Consider the following 8,746-nt stretch of genomic DNA (forward strand, 5'->3'; position numbering starts at 1 on the left):
CTCGAAGATGTTTCAGAAAAATAAGCGGATTCGATATCGCGAGTATTTTCAAATGTTTGACAAGCTACCGACACCGAAATCAGATTACTCCCTTCATTGTGACTAAAATACGATTATGTAACTGTCGTATTACATTGACGAGATTTATTGGGTAAATTTATTAAGGATCGGAACACACGTGTGCTCAGGCGTTTATTGGATTATCGCGCGCGTGTGCATTTACGTAACGCGGGGGAGGAGTGAATTATGTCCGCTCTCAGCGAACAGCTTATGGCATTTATTACAAGTCCGAGGGGTGCTCCAGAATTACGAGCTTCCAGTCGCGGTGCGCGGGATTCTCGCTTTTTCATTTATACGCCCAGTAAACGGCCGGTCGTTATCGGCCGACACCTTGGTCGATTCTCAAGAATTTACTACCAACCGAAGGGGGATGACGGGACTGTAACGATTACGGGGTATAATTTCCTACATAGATAGTCCGGGATTCTCCGGGGTTGCCCGAAAAAGAGCGTCGCAAATAATAATGGAGCATTACTGTTTTGTAACGAAGTTACCTTTTGCGACGACATCATTTCTTGTGCGCATTTCTTTATATTTAGAATGTATAAGTATATATCTGTCGAAGAAAATATAAAGAGAAATGAGCAGTCAAGGATGAGACGAGGAAGGATACTTAATTATGTTAATGATGCAATTTTAATTTTTTTTTTTTATCTAGATAATATAATTCACATTTAAAAGTAAGTTTTATTTTTAACAAATATAAAAAAGTTAACAAAAATAATGCGATCGTTTGGACAAAAGAATTATTCATTGCAATTAAACAGAAAGTAGCTGTGTGAATTAAATTGAAAGGTATCAAATCGATGCGACGTAAATTTAAAATAAAATAGAAAAGTGGTCCAAGCTGTACTTATGAGTCGATTCGAGATTGCAGCAATACATAATTGATCTCATTAATTGGAAAATTTCGTATACCAGACGATTCACAAAACGATTCCGTGCATCGAGGACATTCAATCGAAAAGTTGGCCATCGAACGTAAAGCTTTTGATCTGCTAAGACTTCGAGAGGGTAAAGAGGGCCGTTAACGGTATCACAAAGGGCATATCCCTCCCTGTTTCCTTCTCTTTACTTCCTCTTTTTTAACGTCCTCTCCCTCGCGAGAGAGGTCTCGCACAGAGAGAACCGCCTATAGTCAGCGATCGGATTGGCTCATTGAATTTTAAAATCTCAAATAGAGTTAACGTAGACATCAGACGAATCGAGAGAGCTCGCAGTTGCATCAAAATGCGGAATGTCTTTTAAACGATTTACGGCGCGCATATTTTAAGGTCGTCGAATGGAGATTGTAGATATGGAAAAGTGAAAAATCATATAATTTTATTTAATTCCTCTCTTTTACACTTACATATCGTAATTATTATAATAAATAAATAATAACGCTCAGAATAAGTTGAGACGTTTTATTAAAGTCGCAGTAGTAGCGACCGATATTATTCAGACACGCGTTTGTCAGAGCTGACTGTATAAATGAAATACATGCTATGTTTTCCAAAAATTATGCTTTACACAAATTTATTTTTAAAACAACATTTGTAGCGCATTAATCGTAGACCTTCTTCTTTGTAGTAACTTAATAACTCCGATATAAAATTATACATCTTCTTTTTTTTTTTTGCATGTTATTCGTTTAAAACTTCTACATTATTATGGTCATTATTGCTCATTAATCATCACTACGAATTATTCAACGTACTTTGTACGTATGGAGAAGAAATACCTCGAATTAAAATTCATCTAGCATCTGGACACATTGGTCCCGCATAAATCCAGCCTGAGAGCTTACCTGAAATCACAATTATAGGGGTCAGACTGGGATTCGTGAGGCTGAAGAGTTTACCTCGTTAACCACACAGTAGTAACGCATCATCTTCAGCCAGACAGCGTCGAATAAATCGCCCATCGACCTAGCTAACGACACCCCGAACGTATCTCTCGTTGGGGTAGGTTCTCGTCCCTTTTTCTGCCGGTGTCAGGAGCGAGGGGTCGCCTAATTCGTCATAACGTTTCTTCCTATCCCGGCAACTTCGGGACACCATCAGGAAGCCTTATCTATCCCCACCACCATCGTCGGACTTTATCGGCTGTTAAATTGCCATTCCGTTAACGGACGCCTCCGGAAGAAGAAGAAAAAGAAGACGAAGCAACGGGGCATCCGGCGGGAGGTGGATGGGACGCAACCGATGGATTTTACGACGCGATCAAACGCGTCCGACGCTAATTGCCTTCCTTTTTTTAACGATCGCCCGACGACCCACCGCCGAATGAGGCGGTGGAATTCGCAACGCGGGCTCAAGTACGACAATGTGATTTCTCGAATTGGAAGTGGCGGGGAGGAGGGGGGGGGGAGAGGGGAAGGTCGACTGTGTAGCATTTCCATCGATCTGCCATTAATTGGTCCCGTAATATTAACGAGCGGGTGTATTTGACCACACGACCGCTGTCCACGAAATGCTACTTCGTGCTCGAAATGGACCATCTACCTGCTGGATCGACGATCGTCGTCGCGCAATAAAGTCAACTAATGGATCTAGTACTTAACGCTGCGTTCAGCAGAAAAAGCAGCTTTGCAGCTGCTTTAAAATTCTTTAACACGATGTTGGTTTTGCTCTTAATTTCTTACCGGGTCTAAATGTGTAAACCAATCATAACGAAGAATTTTACAACAATTACAAAGCTGCTTTTTTTCCTTTTTTGCTGAAAACGATTACCGTCTGTCATATTCATATGCCTAGACTAAGTGCTATTGTTAACCACTAGACAGGTCTTGACTGGTTTTTAATGATTTTTTTGAAGATAATATTGGACGATTAAATTGTTTAGGATTACACAGATGATGCTATCTGTCTGTCATATTTTTTGTAAATAAAAATTTTGAGACAAAATTTCGATAAATTTTGTTAGGTATAAAAATGTGCCGGCTCGCATTCATCTTTCAACTTACGCGAAAACGTTCTTCTCCGTTACATTTTCTCCCTGCGGCAAAAATCACACAACGCAGTCAGATGGTCAGATCTCAACAAAATCCGTCGAGTAATCCTCATCCTTATTTACGTGAAGGATTTTTGACCGAATAAAAATAAAACAGAAAAATGACGTGTAATCCTAGCCGCGTAAATGAACGTTCCGCTTATTCTTTTTAACACAAGATCTCCAAATAGAATTGACGTCGATAAAGCGAAAAAAAACTTCTCTTCAATCTTCATTAAAATTGAGAAACGTAGCGTATAATTTCGCTAATATTATACTAAACGCCGAAGACTCCAAGCTGAAATTTCACGTTACGTTTGCGTTTGCATTCTCTTGATTCCCTAATTAAAATCGACGCCATTGCATTTCTAACATTCGCATGCGTATTTTGAGATGCCGCAAGTGAGAAACTGGGTGCCGATGAAAGGGCGCTCGGTAAACCTCGCATGATTCGCCCCAATTATCCCAACATTTACCCCGAACCACCACCGCATAGCTACACGCGCAACTGGCAGATGTCGGTTGGCCACACGCGAAAATTCGCGCGAAAGTGGCCCACAGTGCCGTTTAATTGCTTGCCAGAACCAGCCTGCAATGAGAACGCTCGCGGCTACTTGCTCACGAATTAGTATATCTGAGAAGTACACGTTGTCTGTTGCAAGTGTGCGCACTTCTCGATATAATGCATGCGATGAATAAAGCAAAAGTTGGTGAATGAGACTACGGAGACTAGGTCTCCGTAAGAAACTTCGAATTAGATAGAATTGGATTACGATATTTATGAGTCGGAGAAAGTGTAATAATTATGCATGAGAATAATTGCTGTCTGCTCATCATATAAAGTAATAGAATAAGTTGAATAAATGAATGGAGGACGATTAGAGTACAGTTCTTCGTAATTATTCTTTATTTAATTTTCACGTTATTATTATAGTTATAAATGAAGAAAAATAGTATTGCATTTTAATTGTTCTTTCGTATCACGTTTTAAAATTCTTACGTTTTTAACAAAAGAAGAAAACCTTTCCTGGAGAGATACCACTCGATAGAAAAGATATTGTGATGCATCCTGAGCTGAAGAAATCGAAACGGCCGATCTTCCGTGCTTTTCTTGAAACTTTAGAGATAGTCGGTGGCCGAGAAAGAGAGGGAGAGAGCTGCTTTAGGGGTGGCTTTAGGTGGCGCTCTCTGGCGTTGCTTCTGCCAATCGATACGGAGTTTCGAGGGTAGACGTATCTTCGAGATGGGGATTAGGGTGCGGCGACGTGCGGAGAAGTCGTCGTCGTCGTTGGCAGTGGTGGCAACGAGGTTGGAGAAGTAACGGGGGTGGAAAGGAAGGAACGAGCAGCCGTGGAGTCGCGGCGAGGGTGAATGCGGAGTCAGGCGGAGGTTGCAAAGAGGGTCGATTCAGCGCTGGACCAAGGTCCACTCTCACTTGCCGGCGGAGAGGGGAGAAGACGCCGGGACGAAGCGAGGGTTGATGTAGAAGGGTGCATGCAGGGTGGCCACAGCGGAGTCGTAGGGTGGCAAGGCAGAGGGAGGTGAGTGAGAGCGAATCGAGAGCGAGAGTGAGTCGAGCTGCCGAGTCGAGCCGAGCCGAAGGGGATGAGGCGCCAAAGGGTTCTCTCGCCCGGAGAAAGTGAACAGTGGTGATCAACTCAATGTTGCCAAGAAAGTTACTCCCACCAATTTTGTTAAACATTCGTTTATTTAAACACAACATTTCTAACAATTGCGGCAACAAATGATAACGACAGAAATTTATAATAGAAATTATGTATCGCGTCGTGTACAACTATTTTTAAAATTCTAGGAAATGGAACAGTTATTTTTATCAAATAATTCATAAAGTAATTTAAATAATATTCTTCTTAACCGCGATTATTCTCTTTTACTTATGTTTACTCAAGTTTTTCCACAATCAGATTCAACGAGGAATATGCGGCTTCTCTGCTATTGAATCATCAGGATAAATTGCAGAGACTGTTTTGATTTTCGAATGTGATTCACGCAATGTGCAATTGCACGTCGCATAAATTACACGAATGCTGCAGTAACGGCGCATCGTTTTGTGCATTGCACGCAATTATGCTGCTCGCGTCGGACATGTAAATATTCAGAGGATAGCAATCAGCCTTTGGTTTTTCTCTACCGACAGTCGTGCTTTTTTTTATCACGTACGGTACACGAAGTGTATCAGCAACTGTATTCTTATTTAGACGTTCTTATTTTTCAAATATATATTTCTTACACATATTAGTATTATATCTACAAAATTTATATTTAAAAAAAGCAGTTACTTGCATTTAGTTTATAAAACATTTCTAATAAAATTTAAAATAAATATTAATAATAATTATCCAAAGTATCTGATTTAAATAGTATTACTGACTTTGCTGAATATAATAATATTGAATTGAATATTTTTATTCTTCTTCTCTTTTTTTTTTTAGAGTTTCTTCGGAATAAATTCAAAGCTGATTTCTTCCAAATAAATATTTGGAATGAAAAAAATGTGTAAAAATGATCATTCATATATATCATCTTTTTGATATTTTCACTAATTTCATGCAAGAAGACATTCAAGAAGCTATTTTCAGAGATAAAATCTTTTCAATTTCGAAAATGATGTAGCTCCTTTGAAAGGAACGACTTCATAAAGACGTTTTCAGAATGAGACTAATGCGTTCTAAAGAATTAACGATCTACAATTAAGTTTAATTGAAGTGGAAGGAATTGAGTTTTGACGAGAAAGTCCAACGAGAGAGAATCCGATGCTTTTATCGGGCGTGAATAATATTCCAGCACAAAACTACGTGAAGTGAATATCAGGATCGCGAATAAGCTCTCGGTCGCGAAACGAAGCGAAGAGATGGAGGGGAGGTGGCGAGAAATTTTTTGGTTATTGGACGACCACATCGTAGGCGGAATCCGAAAGGAGAGAATATCCGAGAGGGATCGGGGAAAGACGAGCATGCAAATGGGACCAACCGACCGGTCGAATTTTCTCGGGGCACGTTCTCAGAATATACACGCGTGTATCGTGGGCGTGTGTATACGTAAACACGCAGGGGTTGCGCGGACGTGTGTCATTCTCTCTCTCTCTCTCTCTCTCTCTCTCTCTCTCTCACACACCCTTTGCTCTGCTCCAGCGTCCGTTCTCTCTCTTTTGTATTCGTTTGCGGACACGTAGAGCAGCGTATTCGAGGAGGCGAGCGGCCATCCTTCCCGCGCGAGGCGAAACTAAGGGGAAATTGACCGACGTGCAGTGGTTCTCAATGGTCCAGGAAGCTGCGTAGTGATCGGTGGTATCTTTTTGATATAAGATTTAATTCTAAATTTCGCAATTTCCAAACAATGCGGAAATTGTCGTAAAGGTTGAAAATATCTCAACACATCTGAATAAAAAAAAAAATGTCTCGATAATTTTACTGCAGCGATACGTTTGTAGAAATTAATTTCAATGATATTAAGATCTTGTAAAATGCGGTGAAGAATTATGTAAGAAAAAAATGTTTAAACCTGAACTTTCAAAAAAGATGAATTAATATTTAGAATTAAAAAGTAATTATTGGCAATACATTAGTTTAAGAAAGCAATTTCCAACTTGTGTCGATGTAATAATTTTCTTTACATTTTTGGAATATAAAAAAATATATTATTCAGTCATATATATAGAAAATCTTGGAATTTTATAAAGAAATATTCACATAAATGAAATTAATAATTTTTCTCACAGAATTCTCTTTTTGTACTCATTACTTGTTAATGCTATTTCACACTTTGTAAAAACAATGATAGAGCCATCACAATATTATAAGAACGTCTTAAGAATTAAACAAAAAATTGTCTCTTTCCTATGTGTGTGTGTGTGAAAAGTTCGACTCATCTCGGTGGATGCAAATCGCAAGGGAGTCTCCTGAGAGAGTTGGCCGGCCAAGAGGCCGCGGCGGGACGAAAGGAAGGAAGAAGGATGGACCAGTCGCGGGGGTGCTGCAGGGTGTAGAATGGCTCGTAGATAGGGTGGCTTGATATCGGCGAGAAGGTGAGCTTCGGAACGCGATGTCCGGCCTGGTCCAGCCGGCAGGAGATGCGAGAGAGTATTGATCTAGGCTCAGACCTAACCCCCGACTCTCCCCCCCCCCTCCTTCTTCCGTCCTCCTCCTCGACGAACCCCGACCACCTCCTTCGTCTCCTCTAGCCTCGTCGCGAAGCCACCCCTGCCTGTTCCTGGAGGTCGCCGAGGGAGGAAGAGAAAGTGCGGGAAGACAGGGGTTGGATGTGAGGGATGTTGGTGAGGTAGACACGAAGAGGGCCGAGGGGTAGCGCACGAAGGAGGGTGGAGGACCTCGAAGTCCGGCTTGCCCGAGCTGGCCCCCTCGGCTACGCACGTTCACTCTCACCTCCTCCACCTCCGGTCGGCCTCCTCTTACGTTAGACTCGCTGCAGTGGTGCTCATTTCCTTCACCTTAATCCCCTAGCGGGATTGAAAACTTGGAGATCTTATAAAAATGGATCACAAGAGATATAAACAATTTTAATCATTTCTGTATCTTTGTACGTTGCCATAAGGTAAACATCTTAGTGACTGGACATGTATATTTCTATGTACACAAAATTTATTATTATTAATCTCAAATGCTTTTCCATCACTGTATTATATTTTAATTGTATTTAAAGATTACAATTAAATTATAGTTATAATATTTGAGAGAAAGCATTTGAGATTAATAATAATATAAATAAATAATAATAAAGTTTCGTGTTAATATGTTCTGGACGTTGATACATGTTCGGGCACTGGGACGTTTACCTTGTACAATCTTCTATCTAGAGAATCAATTTTTACATGTCTTTACTTAAATTAATCTCCCTTTTTATAAACTATTATCATTCATAACTTTAGAATTTTTGTATAATTAATAATAAGCAGTTAATAATAAAGTTTCAGTAACCAAACGTTTCTTCATTTCTCGGTGGAGCTATCCATATTGCCGGTTAAAAATTACAACAGCAGATTTTTGCATCGGTATAAGATTTGTCGGGCTATAGAATGCTTTTAGCACGACCTTGAACGTGACTCTACAACTCGGAAGCACGATTAGCGGCGGCGTTTATGGCCGGTGCAGCAGTGGAGCGAGCGACGATAACGTCGCAGCGAGTTACTCGAATCCCAATAAATCCAACCCGCCCTTCGCGGCCTAGGAAGCCTGCATGAGCTTGCTCCGAGATTAGTATTAATTTATAGCGCTGGCAGATAGGATAGAATGCGGTGGTGGCCGACGCTGGCCGAGAATGGAAAGGGTGGAAAGTGAAATTTCGCGGCCGCCGGAATAAGACCGGGCCGCCATTTCCATTTTCCGCGCTGATAATTGCAAGCTGAGAATTTCGCCCTGGCGCGAATAGACAAAGTTTACCCTGTTTACTTAACCATGGATCGTGCACAGGTTTCATCGTGAAGTGATAAAATAATCAAGATCATTACAGTAGCGTTTATTAATTCGTGTTAATAATTTGAACTTTGTCCCCATAAGAATTTTTTCCATAAAAAAATCTTGCGTATTTATCAGAGCAATAGTGGGGCGACAATTTACGTTGAAAGAACGGCTAGGTGCGATTTTGAACGTGGATTTCGAAGATTCGTCCCCCTAAGTTGAGACGTACTATGTCAGCTTGCGGCTTTATCTTATTAAACACTACGTAACAAAGACGC

This window comes from Trachymyrmex septentrionalis, unplaced genomic scaffold (genome assembly GCF_001594115.1).
Source record: "Trachymyrmex septentrionalis isolate Tsep2-gDNA-1 unplaced genomic scaffold, Tsep1.0 scaffold2, whole genome shotgun sequence".
NCBI classification, from domain to species: domain Eukaryota; kingdom Metazoa; phylum Arthropoda; class Insecta; order Hymenoptera; family Formicidae; genus Trachymyrmex; species Trachymyrmex septentrionalis.